Source organism: Dryobates pubescens, chromosome 6, assembly GCF_014839835.1.
Source record: "Dryobates pubescens isolate bDryPub1 chromosome 6, bDryPub1.pri, whole genome shotgun sequence".
NCBI classification, from domain to species: Eukaryota; Metazoa; Chordata; class Aves; order Piciformes; family Picidae; genus Dryobates; species Dryobates pubescens.
This window is the reverse complement of record NC_071617.1, coordinates 46,877,096-46,900,289: the sequence shown is the minus strand read 5'-3', so window position 1 is coordinate 46,900,289 and position 23,194 is coordinate 46,877,096.

Genomic DNA, 23,194 nt, shown 5'->3' with positions numbered 1-23,194 from the left:
GTGACACTCAGGCACTGTGACACTCAGGCACTGTGACTCTCTGGCACTGTGACACTCAGGCACTGCACCTCTCTGGCACTGTGACTCCCTGGCATTGTGGCACTCTGGCACTGTGACACTCAGGCACTGTGACTCTCAGGTACTGTGACACTCAGGCACTGTGACTCTTTGACACTGCGGCACTCAGGCACTGTGACTCTCAGGCATTGCGACATTCAGGCATTGTGACTCTGACACTGTGATACTCAGGCATTGTGACATTCAGGCACTGTGACTCTCAGGCACTGTGACTCTCAGGCACTTTGACAATCAGGCACTGTGATGCTCAGGCACTGCGACTCTCTGGTACTGTGACACTCAGGCACTGTGACACTCAGGCATTGTGACACTCAGGCACTGTGACTCTCTGGCACTGTGACTCTCAGGCACTGTGACACTCAGGCACTGTGACACTCAGGCATTGTGACAATCAGGCTCTGTGACTCTCAGGCGTTGTGTCACTCAGGCATTGTGACAATCAGGCTCGGTGACACTCAGGCATTGTGACACTAGGACGCTGTGACTCTCTGGCACTGTAGCACTCAGGCACTGTGACACTCAGGCACTGTGCCTCTCGTGCTGTGACACTCAGGCATTGTGAGACTCAGGCAGTGTAGCTCTCAGGCACTGTGACACTCTGGCACTGTGACTCTTAGGCTCTTTGACACTCAGACATTGTGACGCTCAGGCACTGTGACTCTGCTACTGTGACACTCAAGCACTGTGACACTCATGAACTGTGACACTCAGGCACTGTGATACTCAGGCACTGCGACACTCAGGCATTGTGACTCTCAGGCACCATGAAACTCAGTCACTGTGACACTCAGGCACTGTAGCTCTCAGGCATTGTGACACTCAGGCACTGTGACTCTCAGCCACTGTAGCTCTCAGGCACTACGACACTCAGCCACTGTGACACTCAGGCACTGCGACACTCAGGCACTGTAGGTCTCTGGCACTGTGACACTCAGGCACTGTGATACTCAGTCACTGTGAGATTCAGGCACTGTGACACTCAAGCATTGTGACACTAAGGTACTGTGACACTCTGGAACTGTGGCACTCTGTCACGGTGGCATTCTGGCATGGTGACACTCAGGTACGGTGACACTCAGGCACAGTGACTCTCATGCACTGTGACTCTCAGGCATTGTGACATTCAGGTATTGTGACTCTATCAGTGTGACACTCAGGCTATGTGACTCTCAGGCAATGTGACTCTGCTACTGTGACACTCAGGCACTGTGACTCTCTGCCACTGTGACAGTCAGGCACTGTGACACTAAGGCACTGTGACTCTCTGGCACTGTGACTCTCAAACATTGTGACACTCAGGCACTGTGACACTCAGGCACTGTGACACTTAGGCATTGTGACACTCGTACACTGTGACTCTCTAGCACTGTGGCACTGTGGCACTGTGACTCTCAGGCACTGTAGCTATCAGGCACTGTGACTCTCAGGCGCTGTGACACTCAGGCATTGTTACACTCTGGCACTGTGAGACTCAGGCACGGTGACTCTCTCCAATGATGACACACACTCATTGCGACACTCAGGTATTATGACTCTCAGTCCCTGTGACACTCTGGCATTGTGACACTCAGGCACTGCGACACTCAGTCACGGTAGCTATCAGGCAATGTGACACTCAGGCACTGTGACAATCAGGCACTGTGACACTCAGGCACTGTGATTCTTTGGCACCATGACACTCAGGCACTGTGACTCTCAGGCACTGTGACACTCAGGCACTATAGCTCTCAGTCACTGTGACACTCAGGCACTGTGACACTCAGGCACTGCGACACTCAGGCACTGTAGCTCTCAGGCACTGTGACACTCAGGCACTGTGACACTCATGCACCGTGACTATCAGGCACCGTGAAAATCAGGCACTGTGACACTCAGGCACTGCGACACTCAGGCACTGCGACACTCAGGCACTGTGACTCTCAGGCACTGTGACTCTCAGGCATTGTGACATTCAGGCATTGTGACTCTGACACTGTGACACTCAGGGAATGTGACACTCAGGCAATGTGACTCTCAGGCATTGTGACAGTCTGGCACTCTTTCACTAAGGCATTGTGACACTCTGGCACTGTGACACGCAGGGACTGTAACACGCTATCACTGTGAGATTCAGGCAGTGTGACACTCAGGCTCTGTGACACTCTGGCACTTTGACACACTGGCACTGTGACTCTCAGGCACTGTGACACTTAGGCATTGTGACACTCAGGCATTGTGACACTCGGACACTGTGACTCTCAGGCACTGTAGCTATCAGGCACTGTGACTCTCAGGCGCTGTGACACTCAGGCATTGTTACAATCTGGCACTGTGAGACTCAGGCACTGTGACTCTCTCCAATGATGACACACACTCATTGCGACACTCAGGTATTATGACTCTCAGGCCCTGTGACACTCTGGCATTGTGACACTCAGGCACTACGACACTCAGTCATGGTAGATATCAGGAAATGTGACTCTCAGGCATTGTGACATTCAGGCACTGTGACTCTCAGGCACTTTGACAATCAGGCACTGTGATGCTCAGGCACTGCGACTCTCTGGTACTGTGACACTCAGGCACTGTGACACTCAGGCATTGTGACACTCAGGTACTGTGACTCTCTGGCACTGTGACTCTCTGGCACTGTGACACTCAGGCACTGTGCCACTCAGGCATTCTGACAGTCTGGCACCGTAACATGCAGGGACTGTGACACTCAGGCACTGTGACACTCAAGCATTATGAGACTCTGGCACTGTGACACTTAGGCATTGTGACTCTCTGGCACTGTGACACTCAGGCACTGTGACACTCAAGCATTATGAGACTCTGGCACTGTGACACTCAGGCACGATGACACTCAGGCACTGTGACACTTTCTCACTAAGGCATTCTGACACTCAGGAAGTGACTGTCAGGCCCTGTGCACCTCTGCCACTGACACACAGGCATTGTGACTGAGGCACTGTAACGCTCAGGCACTGTGACACTCAGGCATTGTGACATAAGGCACTGTGACTCTCTGGCACTGTAACTCTCTGGCAATGTGACTCTCAGGCGTTGTGACTCTCTGGCACTGTGACTCTCAGGCACTGTGACACTCAGGCACTGTGACACTCAGGCATTGTGACAATCAGGCTCTGTGACTCACAGGCATTGTGTCACTCAGGCATTGGGACAATCAGGCTCGGTGACACTCAGGCACTTTGACTCTCTGGCACTGTTACACTAAGGCCTTGTGACATTCCTGCACTGTGACACGCAGGGACTATGACACTGAGGCACTGTGAGATTCAGGCTCTGTGACAGTCAACCATTGTGACACTCTGGCACTGTGACTCTCTGGCAATGTGACACTCAGGCACTGTGACTCTCTGGCAATGTGACACTCAGGCACTGTGACTCTCTGGCAATGTGACACTCAGGCATTGTGACACTAGGACACTGTCACTCTCTGGCACTGTAGCACTCAGGCACTGTGACACTCAGGCACTGTGACTCTCAGGTGCTGTGACACTCAGGCATTGTGAGACTCAGGCAGTGTAGCTCTCAGGCACTGTGACACTCTGACACTGTGACTCTTAGGCTCTTTGACACTCAGACACTGTGACGCTCAGGCACTCTGACTCTCTGGTACTGTGACACTCAAGCACTGTGACACTCAGGCACTGTGACCCTCAGGCATTATGACAGTCAGGTACTGTGACTCTCTTGCACTGTGACACTCAGGGACTGTGACGCTCAGGCACTGTGACTCTCTGGCACTCTGACTCCCTGGCACTGTGACACTCAGGCACTGTGACTCTCTGGCACTGTGACACTCAGGCACTGTAGCTCTCAGGCACTGTGATACTCAGGCACTGTAGCTCTCAGGCACTGCGACACTCAGGCACTGTAACTCTCAGGCACTGCGACACTCAGGCATTGTGACTCTCAGGCACCATGAAACTCAGTCACTGTGACACTCAGGCACTGTACCTCTCAGGCATTGTGACACTCAGGCACTGTGACTCTCAGCCACTGTAGCTCTCAGGCACTACGACACTCAGGCACTGTGACACTCAGGCACTGCGACACTCAGGCACTGTAGGTCTCAGGCACTGTGACACTCAGGCACTGTGACGCTCAGCACTGCAGATCTCAGGCACTGTGACTCTCAGGTGCTGTGACACTCATGCATTGTGACATACAGGCACTGTAGCTCTCAGGCTGTGTGACACTGGCACTGTGACACTCAGGCACTGTGATACTCAGTCACTGTGAGATTCAGGCACTGTGACACTCAAGCATTATGACACTAAGGTACTGTGACACTCTGGAACTGTGGCACTCTGTCACGGTGGCATTCTGGCATGGTGACACTCAGGCATGGTGACACTCAGGCACAGTGACTCTCATGCACTGTGACTCTCAGGCATTGTGACATTCAGGTATTGTGACTCTATCACTGTGACACTCAGGCAATGTGACTCTCAGGCAATGTGACTCTGCTACTGTGACACCCAGGCACTGTGACACTCAGGCAATGTGACTCTCAGGCAATGTGACTCTGCTACTGTGACACCCAGGCACTGTGACACTCAGGCATTGTGACATTCAGGCAGTGTGACCCTCAGGAACTGTGACACTCAGGCAATGTGACTCTCTGGCTCTGTGACTCTCAGGCACTGTGACACTCAGGCACTGTGACTCTCATGCACTGTGACACTCAGGCACCATGACACTCAGGCAGTGTGATACTTTGACACTGTGACACTCAGGCACTGTGACACTCAGGCATTGTGACACTCAGGTACAGTGAATCTCATGCACTGTGACTCTCAGGCATTGCGACATTCAGGCATTGTGACTCTGACACTGTGACACTCAGGCATTGTGACACTCAGGCAATGTGACTCTCAGGCATTGTGACACTCTGGCACTGTGGCACTAAGGCATTGTGACACTCTGGCACTGTGACACACAGGGACTGTAGCACTCTGTCACTGTGAGATTCAGGCAGTGTGACACTCAGGCTCCGTGACACTCAGGCACTGTGACACTCAGGCACTAGTGACTCTCAGGCACTGTGACACTCAGGCACTGTAGGTCTCTGGCACTGTGACACTCAGGCACTGTGATACTCAGTCACTGTGAGATTCAGGCACTGTGACACTCAAGCATTGTGACACTAAGGTACTGTGACACTCTGGAACTGTGGCACTCTGTCACGGTGGCATTCTGGCATGGTGACACTCAGGTACGGTGACACTCAGGCACAGTGACTCTCATGCACTGTGACTCTCAGGCATTGTGGCATTCAGGTATTGTGACTCTATCAGTGTGACACTCAGGCTATGTGACTCTCAGGCAATGTGACTCTGCTACTGTGACACTCAGGCACTGTGACTCTCTGCCACTGTGACAGTCACGCACTGTGACACTAAGGCACTGTGACTCTCTGGCACTGTGACTCTCAAACATTGTGACACTCAGGCACTGTGACACTCAGGCACTGTGACACTTAGGCATTGTGACACTCGTACACTGTGACTCTCTAGCACTGTGGCACTGTGGCACTGTGACTGTCAGGCACTGTAGCTATCAGGCACTGTGACTCTCAGGCGCTGTGACACTCAGGCATTGTTACAATCTGGCACTGTGAGACTCAGGCACTGTGACTCTCTCCAATGATGACACACACTCATTGCGACACTCAGGTATTATGACTCTCAGGCCCTGTGACACTCTGGCATTGTGACACTCAGGCACTACGACACTCAGTCACGGTAGATATCAGGAAATGTGACACTCAGGCACTGTGACAATCAGGCACTGTGACAGTCAGGCACTGTGATTCTTTGGCACCATGACACTCAGGCACTGTGACTCTCAGGCACTGTGACACTCAGGCACTATAGCTCTCAGTCACTGTGACACTCAGGCACTGTGACACTCAGGCACTGCGACACTCAGGCACTGTAGCTCTCAGGCACTGTGACACTCAGGCACTGTGACACTCATGCACCGTGACTATCAGGCACCGTGAAAATCAGGCACTGTGAAAATCAGGCACTGTGACACTCAGGCATTGTGACATTCAGGCATTGTGACTCTGACACTGTGACACTCAGGGAATGTGACACTCAGGCAATGTGACTCTCAGGCATTGTGACAGTCTGGCACTCTTTCACTAAGGCATTGTGACACTCTGGCACTGTGACACGCAGGGACTGTAACACGCTATCACTGTGAGATTCAGGCAGTGTGACACTCAGGCTCTGTGACACTCTGGCACTTTGACACACTGGCACTGTGACTCTCAGGCACTGTGACACTTAGGCATTGTGACACTCAGGCATTGTGACACTCGGACACTGTGACTCTCTAGCACTGTGGCACTGTGGCACTGTGACTCAGGCACTGTAGCTATCAGGCACTGTGACTCTCAGGCGCTGTGACACTCAGGCATTGTTACAATCTGGCACTGTGAGACTCAGGCACTGTGACTCTCTCCAATGATGACACACACTCATTGCGACACTCAGGTATTATGACTCTCAGGCCCTGTGACACTCTGGCATTGTGACACTCAGGCACTACGACACTCAGTCACGGTAGATATCAGGAAATGTGACACTCAGGCACTGTGACAATCAGGCACTGTGACACTCAGGCACTGTGATTCTTTGGCACCATGACACTCAGGCACTGTGACTCTCAGGCACTGTGACACTCAGGCACTATAGCTCTCAGGCACTGTGACTCTCAGACATTGTGACATTCAGGCATTGTGACTCTGACACTGTGACACTCAGGCACTGTGACACTCAGGCACTGCGACACTCAGGCACTGTGACTCTCAGGCACTGTGACTCTCAGACATTGTGACATTCAGGCATTGTGACTCTGACACTGTGACACTCAGGCACTGTGACACTCAGGCAATGTGACTCTCAGGCATTGTGACAGTCTGGCACTGTGGCACTAAGGCATTGTGACACTCTGGCACTGTGACACGCAGGGACTGTAGCACTCTATCACTGTGAGATTCAGGCAATGTGACACTCAGGCACTATGACAATCAGGCACTGTGACTCCCTGGCAATGAGACACTCAGGCACTGTGACTCTCAGGCACTGTGACACTCAGGGACTGTGACACTCAAGCACTGCGACTCTCTGGCACTGTGACACTCAGGCAGGGTGACTCTCTCGCACTGTGACTGTCTGCCACTGTGACACTCAGGCACTGTGACTACCTGGCACTGTGACAGTCAGGCACTGTGACTCCCTGGCACTGTGACTCTCTGGCAATGTGACACTAAGGCACTGCACCTCTCTAGCACTGTGACTCCCTGGCACTGTGACACTCAGGCACTGTGACACTCAGGCACTGTGACTCTCTGGCACTGTGACTCTCAGGCACTGCACCTCTCTGGCACTGTGACTCCCTGGCATTGTGGCACTCTGGCACTGTGACTCTTTGACACTGTGACACTCAGGCACTGTGACACTCAGGCACTGTTACTCTCAGGTACTGTGACACTCAGGCACTGTGACTCTTTGACACTGCGGCACTCAGGCACTGTGACACTCAGGCATTGTGACACTCAGGTACAGTGAATCTCATGCACTGTGACTCTCAGGCATTGCGACATTCAGGCATTGTGACTCTGACACTGTGATACTCAGGCATTGTGACATTCAGGCACTGTGACTCTCAGGCACTGTGACTCTCAGGCACTTTGACAATCAGGCACTGTGATGCTCAGGCACTGCGACTCTCTGGTACTGTGACACTCAGGCACTGTGACACTCAGGCATTGTGACACTCAGGTACTGTGACTCTCTGGCACTGTGACTCTCTGGCACTGTGACACTCAGGCACTGTGCCACTCAGGCATTCTGACAGTCTGGCACCGTAACATGCAGGGACTGTGACACTCAGGCACTGTGACACTCAAGCATTATGAGACTCTGGCACTGTGACACTCAGGCACGATGACACTCAGGCACTGTGACACTTTCTCACTAAGGCATTCTGACACTCAGGAAGTGACTGTCAGGCCCTGTGCACCTCTGCCACTGACACACAGGCATTGTGACTGAGGCACTGTAACGCTCAGGCACTGTGACACTCAGGCATTGTGACATAAGGCACTGTGACTCTCTGGCACTGTAACTCTCTGGCAATGTGACTCTCAGGCATTGTGACTCTCTGGCACTGTGACTCTCAGGCACTGTGACACTCAGGCACTGTGACACTCAGGCATTGTGACAATCAGGCTCTGTGACTCTCAGGCATTGTGTCACTCAGGCATTGGGACAATCAGGCTCGGTGACACTCAGGCACTTTGACTCTCTGGCACTGTTACACTAAGGCCTTGTGACATTCCTGCACTGTGACACGCAGGGACTGTGACACTGAGGCACTGTGAGATTCAGGCTCTGTGACAGTCAACCATTGTGACACTCTGGCACTGTGACACTCAAGCATTGTGACACTCTGGCACTGTGACTCTCTGGCAATGTGACACTCAGACACTGTGACTCTTTGGCACTGTGACACTCAGGCATTGTGACACTAGGACACTGTGACTCTCTGGCACTGTAGCACTCAGGCACAGTGACACTCAGGCACTGTGACTCTCAGGTGCTGTGACACTCAGGCATTGTGAGACTCAGGCAGTGTAGCTCTCAGGCACTGTGACACTCTGGCACTGTGACTCTTAGGCTCTTTGACACTCAGACACTGTGACGCTCAGACACTGTGACTCTCTGGTACTGTGACTCTCTGGTACTGTGACACTCAGGCACTGTGACACTCAACACTATGACACTCAGGCACTGCGACTCTTTGCCACTGTGACACTCAGGCATTGTGCCATTCAGGCACTGTGACTCTCTGGCACTGTGACACTGAGGCACTGTGACTCTCAGGCATTGTGACACTCAGGCACTCTGACTCTCTGGCACAGTGACTCTCTGGCACTATGACACTCAGGCACTGTGACTCTCTAGCACTGTGTCACTCAGGCACTGTGACTCCAAGTCACTTTGCCACTCTGGCACTGTGACGCTCAGGCACTGTGACTCCCTGGTACTGTGACACTCAAACACTGTGACTCTCAGGCAATGTGACACTCAGGCAATGTGACTCTCAGGCATTGTGACAGTCTGGCACTCTTTCACTAAGGCATTGTGACACTCTGGCACTGTGACACGCTGGGACTGTAGCACTCTATCACTGTGAGATTCAGGCAGTGTGACACTCAGGCTCTGTGACACTCAGGCACTGTGACTCTCAGGCACTGTGACACTTAGGCATTGTGACACTCAGGCATTGTGACACTCGGACAATGTGACTCTCTAGCACTGTGGCACTGTGGCACAGTGACTCTCAGGCACTGTAGCTATCAGGCACTGTGACTCTCAGGCGATGTGACACTCAGGCATTGTTACACTCTGGCACTGTGAGACTCAGGCACTGTGACTCTCTCCAATGGTGACACACACTCATTGCGACACTCAGGTACTATGACTCTCAGTCCCTGTGACACTCTGGCATTGTGACACTCAGGCACTGCGACACTCAGTCACGGTAGCTATCAGGCAATGTGACACTCAGGCACTGTGACAATCAGGCTCTGTGACTCTCTGGCAATGAGACACTCAGGCACTGTGACACTCAGGCACTGTGACACTCAGGGACTGTGACTCTCTGGCACTGTGACTCTCTGGCAATGTGACACTCAGGCACTGTGACTCTTTGGCACAATGACACTCGGGCACTGTGACTGTCAGGCACTGTGACACTCAGGCACTATAGCTCTCAGGCACTGTGACACTCAGGCACTGCGACACTCAGGCACTGTAGCTCTCAGGCACTGTGACACTCAGGCACTGTCACACTCAGGCATTGTGACACTCAGGCACTGTAGCTCTCAGGCACTGTGACACTCTGGCACTGTGACACTTACGTACTGAGACACTCAGGCACTGTGACACTCAGGTATTGTCAGTCTCTTACACTGTTACACTCAGGCACTGTGACACTCAGGCGCTGTGACTCTCAGGCACTGTGACACTCAGGCACCATGACACTCAGTCAGTGTGATACTTTGACACTGTGACACTCAGGCACTGTGACACTCAGGCATTGTGACACTCAGATACAGTGAATCTCATGCACTGTGACTCTCAGGCATTGCGACATTCAGGCATTGTGACTCTTACACTGTGACACTCAGGCATTGTGACACTCAGGCAATGTGACTCTCAGGCATTGTGACAGTCTGGCACTGTGGCACTAAGGCATTGTGACACTCTGACACTGTTACACACAGGGACTGTAGCACTCTGTCACTGTGACTCTCCGGCACTTTGACACTGAGGCACTAGTGACTCTTTGCCACTGTGACACTCAGGCATTGTGACATTCAGGCACTGTGACACTCAGGCACTGTGACACTCAGGCACTGTAGCTCTCAGGCGCTGTGACACTCTGGCACTGTGATTCTCAGGCACTTTGACAGTCAGGCACTGTGATGCTCAGGCACTGTGACTCTCTGGTTCTGTGACACTCAGGTACTGTGACTCTGGCACTGTGACTCTCTGGCACTGTGACACTCAGGCACTGCGACACTCAGGCACTGTGACACTCAGGCACTGTGACTCTTTGACACTGTGACCATCAGGCACTGTGACACTCAGGCACTGTGACACTCAGGCATTGTGACACTCTGGCGCTGTGATACTAAGGCACTGTGACAGGCATTGTGCCACTCAGGCACTGTGACTCTCTCGCACAGTGACACTCAGGCATTGTGACTCTCATGCCCTGTGACACTGTGGCACTGTGAAACACTGGAATTGTAACTCTCAGGCACTGTGACACTAAGGGAATATGACACTCAGGCACTGTGACACTGGCATTGTGACACTCAGGCACTGTGACACTGGCATTGTGACACTCAGGCACTGTGACACTCAGGCATTGTGACATAAGGCACTGTGACTCTCTGGCACTGTAACTCTCTGGCAATGTGACTCTCAGGCGTTGTGACTCTCTGGCACTGTGACTCTCAGGCACTGTGACACTCAGGCACTGTGACACTCAGGCATTGTGACAATCAGGCTCTGTGACTCTCAGGCATTGTGTCACTCAGGCATTGTGACAATCAGGCTCGGTGACACTCAGGCACTGTGACTCTTTGGCACTGTGACACTCAGGCATTGTGACACTAGGACACTGTGACTCTCTGGCACTGTAGCACTCAGGCACTGTGACACTCAGGCACTGTGACTCTCAGGTGCTGTGACACACAGGCATTGTGAGACTCAAGCAGTGTAGCTCTCAGGCACTGTGACACTCTGGCAATGTGACACTCAGGCACTGTGACTCTTTGGCACTGTGACACTCAGGCATTGTGACACTAGGACACTGTGACTCTCTGGCACTGTAGCACTCAGGCACTGTGACACTCAGGCACTGTGACTCTCAGGTGCTGTGACACTCAGGCATTGTGAGACTCAGGCAGTGTAGCTCTCAGGCACTGTGACTCTTAGGCTCTTTGACACTCAGACACTGTGACGCTCAGGCACTGTGACTCTCTGGTACTGTGACACTCAAGCACTGTGACACTCAGGCACTGTGACACTCAGGCATTGTGACAGTCAGGCACTGTGACTCTCTGGCACTGTGACTCCCTGGCACTGTGACACTCAGGCACTGTGACTCTCTGGCAATGTGACACTCAGGCACTGTGACACTCAGGTACTGTGACTCTTTCGCACTATGACACTCTTGCAGTGTGACACTCAGGCACTGTAGCTCTTAAGGCACTGTGATACTCAGGCACTGTGACACTCAGGCACTGCGACACTCAGGCACTGTAGCTCTCAGGCACTGCGACACTCAGGCATTGTGACTCTCAGGCACCATGAAACTCAGTCACTGTGACACTCAGGCACTGTAGCTCTCAGGCATTGTGACACTCAGGCACTGTGACACTCAGGCACTGCGACACTCAGGCACTGCAGATCTCAGGCACTGTGACTCTCAGGTGCTGTGACACTCAGGCATTGTGACATACAGGCACTGTAGCTCTCAGGCTGTGTGACACTCTGGCATTGTGACACTCAGGCACTGTGATACTCAGTCACTGTGAGATTCAGGCACTGTGACACTCAAGCATTGTGATATTAAGGTACTGTGACACTCTGGAACTGTGGCACTCTGTCACGGTGGCATTCTGGCATGGTGACACTCAGGCACGGTGACACGAAGGCACAGTGACTCTCATGCACTGTGACTCTCAGGCATTGTGACATTCAGGTATTGTGACTCTATCACTGTGACACTCAGGCAATGTGACTCTCAGGCAATGTGACTCTGCTACTGTGACACCCAGGCACTGTGACACTCAGGCATTGTGACATTCAGGCAGTGTGACCCTCAGGCACTGTGACACTCAGGCACTGTGACTCTCGGCCACTGTGACAGTCAGGCACTGTGACACTAAGGCACTGTGACTCTCTGGCGCTGTGACTCTCAGGCACTGTGACACTCAGGCACTGTGACACTCGGGCACTGTGAATCTCTGGCACTGTGACACTCAGGCACTGTGACTCTCTGGCACTGTGAACCTCTGACAATGTGGCACTAAGACATTGTTACACTCAGGCACTGTGACACTCAGGCACAGTACCTCTCTGGCACTGTAACTCCCTCGCACTGTGACACTCAGGCACTGTGACACTCCGGCACTGTGACTCTCTGGCACTGTGACACTCGGGCATTGTGACTCTCAGGCACTGTGACAATCAGGCACTGTGACTATCTGGCAATGTGACACTCAGGCACTGCACCTCTCTGGCACTGTGACTCCCTGGCACTGTGACACTCTGGCAATGTGACACTAAGGCATTGTGTCTCTCAGGCACTCTGACACTCAGGCATTGCGACACTCAGGCACTGTGACTCCCTGGCACTGTGACTCTCTGGCACTGTGACACTCAGGCTCTGTACCTCTCTGGCACTGTGACTCCCTGGCACTGTGACACTCAGGCACTGTGACTACCTGGCACTGTGACAGTCAGGCACTGTGACTCCCTGGCACTGTGACTCTCTGGCAATGTGACACTCGGGCATTGTGACACTCAGGCACTGTGACGCTTTGACACTGTGACACTCAGGCACTCTGACACTCAGGCACTGTGACTCTCTGGCACTGTCACACTCAGGCACTGCACCTCTCAGGCACTGTGACTCCCTGGCACTGTGACACTCAGGCACTGTGACTCTCAGGCATTGTGGCACTCAGGCACTGTCACACTCAGTTATTGTGACACTCAGGCACTGTGACACTCAGGCACTGTGACTCTCAGGCACTATGACACTCAGGCACTATGACACTCAGGCACTGCTCCTCTCTGGCACTGTGACTCCCCGGCACTGAGACACTCAGGCACTGTGACTCTCAGGCATTGTGACACTCAGGCACTGTCACTCTGTGGCACTGTGACTCTCTGGCACTGTGACATTCAGGCACCATGACACTCAGGCACTGTGACTCTTTGACACTGTGACAGTCAGGCACTGTGACTCTCAGGCACTGTGACACTCAGGCAATGTGACTCTTTGACACTGTGACACTCAGGCACTCTGACACTTAGGCATTGCGACAATCAGGCACTGTGACTCTCTGGCACTGTCACTCTCTGGCACTGTGACACTCAGTCACTGTGACACTCAGGCTCAGTGACTCTATGGTACTGTGACTCTTTGACACTGTGACAGTCAGGCACTGTGACATACAGGCACTGTGACTCTCTGGCACTGTGACACTCAGGCACTATGACACTAAGGCATTGTGACACTCAGGCACTGTGACTCTCTGTCACTGTGACACTCAGGCACTGTGACACTCAGGCACTGTGACTCTCTGGCACTGTGACACTCAGGCACTGTGACACTCAGTAACTGTGACTCTCTGGCACTGTGACTCTCTGGCACTGTGAATCTCTGGCACTGTGACACAGAGGCACTGTGACTCCCTGGCACTGTGACTCTCTGGCAATGTGACACTAAGTCATTGTGTCTCTCAGGCACTGTGACACTCAGGCACTGTACCTCTCTGGCACTGTGACTCCCTGGCACTGTGACACTCAGGCACTGTGACTCCCTGGCACTGTGACACTCAGGCACTGTGACACTCAGGCACTGTGACACGCAGGCACTGTCACTCTCTGGCACTGTGACACTCAGACATTGTGACACACAGGCACTTTGACACTCAGGCACTGTGACACTCAGGCCCTGTGACTCTCAGGCACTGTGACACTCAAGCACTGTGACACTCAGGCACTGTGACTGTCTGGCACGGTGACTCTCAGGCATTGTGCCAATCTGGCAATGTGACACTAAGGCATTGTGACACTCAGGCACCGTGACACTCAGGCATTGTGACACTGAGGCACTGTGACTCTCTGGCACTTTGACTCTCTGGCACTGTGACACTCAGGTACTGTGACACTCAGGCACTGTGACTCTCTGGCACTGTGACACTCAGGCACTGTGACTCTCAGGCACTGTGACTTTCTGGCTCTGTGACTCTGTGGCACTGTGGTTCTGTGGCACTGTGACACTGAGGCACTGTGACTCTCAGGCACTGTGACTCTCAGGCGCTGTGACACTCGGACACTGTGACTCTCTGGCACCGTGACTCTCAGGCATTGTGAGATAAGGCACGGTGACTCATTGTGAGACTCAGGCACTGTGATGCTCAGGCACTTTGATTCTCTGGCATTGTGACACTCTTGCATGGTGAGTCTCAGGCATTGTGCCAATCTGGCACCTTGACAGTAAGGCATTGTGTCACTCAGGCACTGTGACTCTCAGGCACTATGACACTCAGGCACTATGACACTCAGGCACTGCACCTCTCTGGCACTGTGACTCCCTGGCACTGAGACACTCAGGCACTGTGACTCTTTGACACTGTGACACTCAGGCACTGGGTCTCTCAGGCAGTGTGACTCTCAGGCACTATGACATTCAGGCACTGTGACACTCAGGCACTGTGAATGTTTGACACTGTGACACTCAGGCATTGTTACACTCAGGCACTGTGACTCTCAGGCACTATGACATTCATGCACTGTGACACTCAGGCACTGTGACACTCAGGCACTGTGACTCTCAGGCACTATGACACTCAGGCACTATGACACTCAGGCACTGTGACTCTTGACACTGTGACACTCAGGCACTGTGTCTCTCTGGCACTGGGACTCTCTGGCACTGTGACACTTCAGGCACTGTGAATCTCTGCAAATGTGGCAGTAAGACATTGTGACACTCAGGCATTGTGACACTCAGGCAATGTGACTCGCTGGCACTGTTACTCTCTGGCAATGTGACACTAAGGTATTGTGTCTCTCAGGCACTGTGACACTCAGGCACTGTACCTCTCTGGCACTGTGACTCCCTGGCACTGTGACACTCCGGCACTGTGACTCCCTGGCACTGTGACACTCAGGCACTGTGACACTCAGGCACTGTGACTCTCTGGCACTGTGACTCTCTGGCACTGTGACACTCAGGCACTGTGACGACCTGGCACTGTGACTCTCTGGCAATGTGACACTAAGGCATTGTGACACTCAGGCACTCTGACGACCTGGCACTGTGACTCTCTGGCACTGTGACTCTCAGGCACTGTGACACTCAGGAACTGTAGCTCTCTGGCAATGAGACTCCCTGGCACTGTGACTCCCTGTCACTGTGATACTCGGGCATTGTGACTCCCAGGCTCTGTGACTCTCAGGCACTGTGACACTCAGGCACGGTGACACTCAGGCACTGTGACGCTAAGGCACTGTGACGCTCAGGCACTGTGACACTCAGTCACGGTGACATTCAGGCACCATGACACTCAGGCACCGTGACTCTTTTACACTGTGACAGTCAGGCGCTGTGACACTCAGGCATTGTAAAACTCAGGCACTGTGACTCTCTGGCACTGTGCCCCTCAGGCACTGTGACTCTTTGACACTGTGACACTCAGGCACTGTGACACTCAGGCACTGTCACTCTCTGATACTGTGACACTCAGGCACTGTGACTCTCAGGCACTGTGACACTCAGGCACTGTGACACTCGGGCACTGTGACTCTCTGGCACTGTGACACTCAGGCATTGTGACACTCAGGCACTGTGACTCTCTGGCACTGTGACACTCAGGCACTGTGAATCTCTGGCACTGTGACTCTCTGGCACTGTGACACTCAGGCACTGTGAATCTCTGACAATGTGGCACTTAGACATTGTTACACTCAGGCACTGTGACACTCAGGCACAGTACCTCTCTGGCACTGTAACTCCCTCACACTGTGACACTCAGGCACTGTGACACTCCGGCACTGTGACTCTCTGGCACTGTGACTCTCTGGCACTGTGACACTCAGGCACTGTGACTACCAGGCACTGTGACTCTCTGGCAATGTGACACTCGGGCATTGTGACCCTCAGGCACTATGACACTCAGGCACTGTGACTCTCAGGCATTGTGGCACTCTGGCACAGTGACACTCAGGCATTGTGACTCTCAGGCATTGTGCCAATCTGGCACTGAGACACTAAGGCATTGTGACACTCAGGCACTGTGACTCCCTGGCACTGTGACTCTGGCAATGTGACACTAAGGCATTGTGTCTCTCAGGCACTGTGATACTCAGGCACTGTACCTCTCTGGCACTGTGACTCCCTGGCACTGTGACACTCAGGCACTGTGACACTCAGGCATTGTGACAGTCAGGTACTGTGTCTCTCTGGCACTGTGACTCTCTGGCACTGTGACACTTCAGGCACTGTGAATCTCTGCAAATGTGGCACTAAGACATTGTGACACTCAGGCATTGTGACACTCAGGCACTGTGACACTCAGGCACTGCACCTCTCTGGAACTGTGACTCCCTGTCACTGTGACACTCGGGCATTGTGACTCTCAGGCTCTGTGACTCTCAGGCACTGTGACTCTCAGGCACTGTGACGCTCAGGCACTGTGACGCTCAGGCACTGTGACACTGAGGCATTGTGACACTCAGGCACGGTGACACTCAGGCACTGTGACTCTCTGGCACTGTGACATTCAGGCACCATGACACTCAGGCACTGTGACTCTTTGACACTGTGACACTCAGGCATTGTGACTCTCAGGCACTGTGACACTCAGGCACTGTGACTCTTTGACACTGTGACACTCAGGCACTCTGACACTCAGGCATTGCGACAATCAGGCACTGTGACTCTCTGGCACTGTCACTCTCTGGCACTGTGACACTCAGTCACTGTGACACTCAGGCTCAGTGACTCTATGGTACTGTGACTCTTTGACACTGTGACAGTCAGGCACTGTGACATACAGGATCTGTGACTCTCTGGCACTGTGACACTCAGGCACTGTGACACTCAGGCATTGTGACACTCAGGCACTGTGACTCTCTGGCACTGTAGCACTCAGGCACTGTGACACTCAGTAACTGTGACTCTCTGGCACTGTGACTCTCTGGCACTATGAATCTCTGGCAATGTGGCACTCAGGCACTGTGACTACCTGGCACTGTGACACTCAGGCACTGTACCTCTCTGGCACTGTGACTCCCTGGCACTGTGACACTCAGGCACTGGGACTCCCTGGCACTGTGACACTCAGGCACTGGGACTCCCTGGCACTGTGACACTCAGGCACAGTGACACTCAGGCACTGCGACACTCAGGCACTGCGACACTAATGCACTGTGAGTCTCTGGCACTGTGACACTCAGGCACTGTGACACTCAGGCTCTGTGACTCTCTGGCACTGTGACACTAATGCACTGTGAGTCTCTGGCACTGTGACACTCAGGCACTGTGACACTCAGGCTCTGTGACACTCAGGCACTTTGACAATCAGGCACTGTGACACGCAGGCACTGTCACTCTCTGGCACTGTGACACTCAGACACTGTGACACACAGGCACTTTGACAGTCAGGCACTGTGACACTCAGGCACTGTGACTCTCAGGCACTGTGACACTCAAGCACTGTGACACTCAGGCACTGTGACTCTCTGGCACTGTCACTCTCTGGCATTGTGCCAATCTGGCAATGTGACACTAAGGCATTGTGACACTCAGGCACCGTGACACTCAGGCATTGTGACTCTCTGGCACTGTGACAGTCAGGCACTGTGATACTAAGGCATTGTGACACTCAGGCACTGTGACTCTTTGACACTGTGACAGTCAGGCACTGTGACACTCAGGCATTGTGACACTCAGGCACTGTGACTCTGTGGCACTGTGACTCTCTGGCACTGTGACATTCAGGCACCATGACACTCAGGCACTGTGACTCTTTGACACTGTGACACTCAGGCATTGTGACTTTTTTGACACTGTGACACTCAGGCACTCTGACACTCAGGCATTGCGACAATCAGGCACTGTGACTCTCTGGCACTGTCACTCTCTGGCACTGTGACACTCAGTCACTGTGACACTCAGGCTCAGTGACTCTATGGTACTGTGACTCTTTGACACTGTGACAGTCAGGCACTGTGACATACAGGATCTGTGACTCTCTGGCACTGTGACACTCAGGCACTGTGACACTCAGGCATTGTGACACTCAGGCACTGTGACTCTCTGGCACTGGGACTCCCTGGCACTGTGACACTCAGGCACTGGGACTCCCTGGCACTGTGACACTCAGGCACTGTGACACTCAGGCACTGCGACACTCAGGCACTGCGACACTAATGCACTGTGACTCTCTGGCACTGTGACACTCAGGCACGGTGACACTCAGGCATTGTGACACTCAGGCACTGTCACTCTGTGGCACTGTGACTCTCTAGCACTGTGACACTCATGCACCGTGACTCTCTGGCACTGTGACATTCAGGCAACATGACACTCAGGCACTATGACTCTTTGACACTGTGACACTCAGGCACTGTGACACTCAGGCACTGTGACGCTCAGGCATTGTACCTCTCTGGCACTGTGACTCCCTGGCACTGTGACACTCAGGCACTGTGACTCCCTGGCACTGTGACAGTCAGGCACTGTGACTCTGTGGCACTGTGACTCTCTGGCACTGTGGCATTCAGGCACCACGACACTCAGGCACTGTGACTCTTTGACACTGTGACACCCAGGCAAGGTGACACTGATGTATTGTGACACTCAGGCACTGTGACTCTGTGGCACTGTGACTCTCTGGCACTGTGGCATTTAGGCACCATGCCACTCAGGCACTCTGACTCATTGACACTGTGACACTCTAGGCACGGTGACACTCAGGCATTGTGACACTCAGGCACTGTGACTCTGTGGCACTGTTACACTCAGGCACCTTGACTCTCTGGCACTGTGACTCTCTGGCAATGTGACACTAAGGCATTGTGACACTCAGGCACTGTGACTCTGTGGCACTGTGACTCTCTGGCACTGTGGCATTCAGGCACCATGACACTCAGGCACTGTGACTCTTTGACACTGTGACACTCAGGCACGGTGACACTCAGGCATTGTGACACTCAGGCACTGTCACTCTGTGGCACTGAGACTCTCTGGCACTGTGACACTCATGCACTGTGACTCTCTGGCACTGTGACATTCAGGCACCATGACACTCAGGCACTGCGACTCTTTGACACTGTGACACACAGGCACTGTGACACTCAGGCATTGTGACGCTCAGGCACTGTGACGCTCAGGCATTGTGCCAATCTGGCACTGTGACACTGAGGCATTGTACCTCTCTGGCACTGTGACTCCCTGGCATTGTGACACTCAGGCACTGTGACTCTCTGGCACTGTGACAGTCAGGCACTGTGACACTCGGTAACTGTGACTCTCTGGCACGGTGGTACTCAGGCACTGTGACACTCAGGCTTTGTGCCTCTCAGGCATTGTACCGGTCTGGCACAGTGACACTAAGGCATTGTGACAGTCAGGCACTGTGACTCTTTGACACTGTGACACTCAGGCACTGTGACACTCAGGCACTTTGACTCTCAGGCACTGTGACACTCAGGCATTGTGACGCTCAGGCATTGTGACTCTCTAGGACTGCAACTCTCTGGCACTATGACTCTGAGGCACTGTGACACTCAGGCACTGTGACTCTCTGGAACTGTGACTGTCAGTCTCTGTTACTCCCTGGCACTGTGACGCTGAGGCACTGTGACTCTCAGGCACTGTGACTCTGAGGCGCTGAGACACTCGGACACTGTGACTCTCTGGCACAGTGGCACTCAGGCATTGTGACATTCGGCATGGTGATTCTCAGGCACTGTGACGCTCAGGCACTGTGAGTCTCCGGCACTGTGACTCTCAGGCACTGTGACACTCAGGCATTGTGACACTCAGGCATTGTGACTCTCTGGCACTGTGACTCTCTGGCACTGTGACACTCAGGCACTGTGACTCTCAGGCACTTTGACACTCAGGCACTGTGACACACAGGCACTGTGACTCTCTGGTACTGTGACACTCAAGCAATGTGACACTCTGGCACTGTGACTGTCTCGCACTGTGACACTCAGGCACTGTTTAACTCAGGCACGCTGACACTCTGGCAATGTGACACTAAGGCATTGTGACACTAAGGCATTATGACACTCAGAAACTGTGATACTCAAGCAAAGTGACTCTCTGGCACTCTGATTCTCAGGCACTGTGACTCTCTGGCAATGTGACACTAAGGCTTTGTGACACTCAGACAGTGTGACACTCAGGCAAAGTGACTCTCTGGCACTGTGACTCTCAGGCACTGTGACACTCAGGCACAGTACCTCTCTTGCACTGTGACTCCCTGGCACTGTGACACACGGGCATTGTAACTCTCAGGCACTGTGACACTCAGGCACTGTACCTCTCTTGCACTGTGACTCCCTGGCACTGTGACACACGGGCATTGTGACTCTCAGGCACTGTGACACTCAGGCACTGTGAGTCTGAGGCATTGTCGCACTCTGGTACGGTGGCACTCAGGCACTGTGACTCTCAGGCTTTGTGACTCTCAGGCATTGTACCAGTCAGGCACAGTGACACTAAGGCATTGTCACACTCAGGCACTGTGACTCTTTGACACTGTGACACTCAGGCACTTTGACACTCAGGCAATATGATGCTCAGGCACTGTGACACTCAGGCACCATGAGAGTCAGGCACTGTGACTTTTTGACACTGTGACACTCAGGCACTGTGACACTCAGGGAATATGACACTCAGGCACTGTGACACTGGCATTGTGACACTCAGGCACTGTGACACTCAGGCATTGTGACGCTCAGGCATTGTACCAGTCTGGCACAGTGACACTAAGGCATTGTGACACTCAGGCACTGTGACTCTTTGACACTGTGACACTCAGGCACTGTGACACTCAGGCATTGTGACGCTCAGGCATTGTGACTCCCTGGCACTGTGACTCTCTGGCAATGTGACACTAAGGCATTTTCACACTCTGGCACTTTGACACTCAAGCACTGTGACGGTCAGGCACTGTAAATTTCTGACACTGTGACACTCAGGCTTTGTTAAACTCAGGCACTCTGACTCTCTGGCACTGTGTCCCACAGGCACTGTGAAACTCAGGCACTGTGACTCTCTGGCACTGTGACTCCCTGGCACAGTGTCACTCTGCATTGTGACTCTCAGGCACTGTGACACTCAGGCACTGTGACTCTCAGGCATTGTACCAATCTTGCACTGTGACACTAAGGCATTGTGACTCTCTGGCACTGTGACACTCAGGCACTGTGACACTCAAGCATTATGAGACTCTGGCACTGTGACACTCAGGCACGATGACACTCAGGCACTGTGACACTTTCTCACTAAGGCATTCTGACACTCAGGAAGTGACTGTCAGGCCCTGTGCACCTCTGCCACTGACACACAGGCATTGTGACTGAGGCACTGTAACGCTCAGGCACTGTGACACTCAGGCATTGTGACATAAGGCACTGTGAATCTCTGGCACTGTAACTCTCTGGCAATGTGACTCTCAGGCGTTGTGACTCTCAGGCACTGTAACTCTCAGACATTGTGACATTCAGGCATTGTGACTCTGACACTGTGACACTCAGGCAATGTGACACTAAGGCAATGTGACTCTCAGGCATTGTGACAGTCTGGCACTGTGGCACTAAGGCATTTTGACACTCTGGTACTGTGACACGCAGGGACTGTAGCACTCAATCACTGTGAGATAAAGGCAGTGTGACACTCAGGCTCTGTGACACTCAGGCACTGTGAAACTCAGACACTGTGACTCTCTGGCAATGTGACACTCAGGCACTGTAGCTCTCAGGCACTGTGACTCTCAGGCACTGTGACTCTCAGGTCTTGTGACACTCTGGCATTGTGACTCTCATGCCCTGTGACACTGTGGCACTGTGACACACTGGAATTGTGACTCTCAGGCACTGTGACACTCAGGGAATATGACACTCAGGCACTGTGACACTCAGGCACTGTGACACTCAGGCATTGTGACACTCAGGCACTGTGACACTCAGGCATTCTGACAGTCTGGCACCGTAACATGCAGGGACTGTGACACTCAGGCACTGTGACACTCAAGCATTATGAGACTCTGGCACTGTGACACTTAGGCACGATGACACTCAGGCACTGTGACACTTTCTCACTAAGGCATTCTGACACTCAGGAAGTGACTGTCAGGCCCTGTGCACCTCTGCCACTGACACACAGGCATTATGACTGAGGCACTGTAACGCTCAGGCACTGTGACACTCAGGCATTGTGACATAAGGCACTGTGACTCTCTGGCACTGTAACTCTCTGGCACTGTGACTCTCAGGCACTGTGACACTCAGGCACTGTGACACTCAGGCATTGTGACAATCAGGCTCTGTGACTCTCAGGCATTGTGTCACTCAGGCATTGGGACAATCAGGCTCGGTGACACTCAGGCACTTTGACTCTCTGGCACTGTTACACTAAGGCCTTGTGACATTCCTGCACTGTGACACGCAGGGACTGTGACACTGAGGCACTGTGAGATTCAGGCTCTGTGACAGTCAACCATTGTGACACTCTGGCACTGTGACACTCAAGCATTGTGACA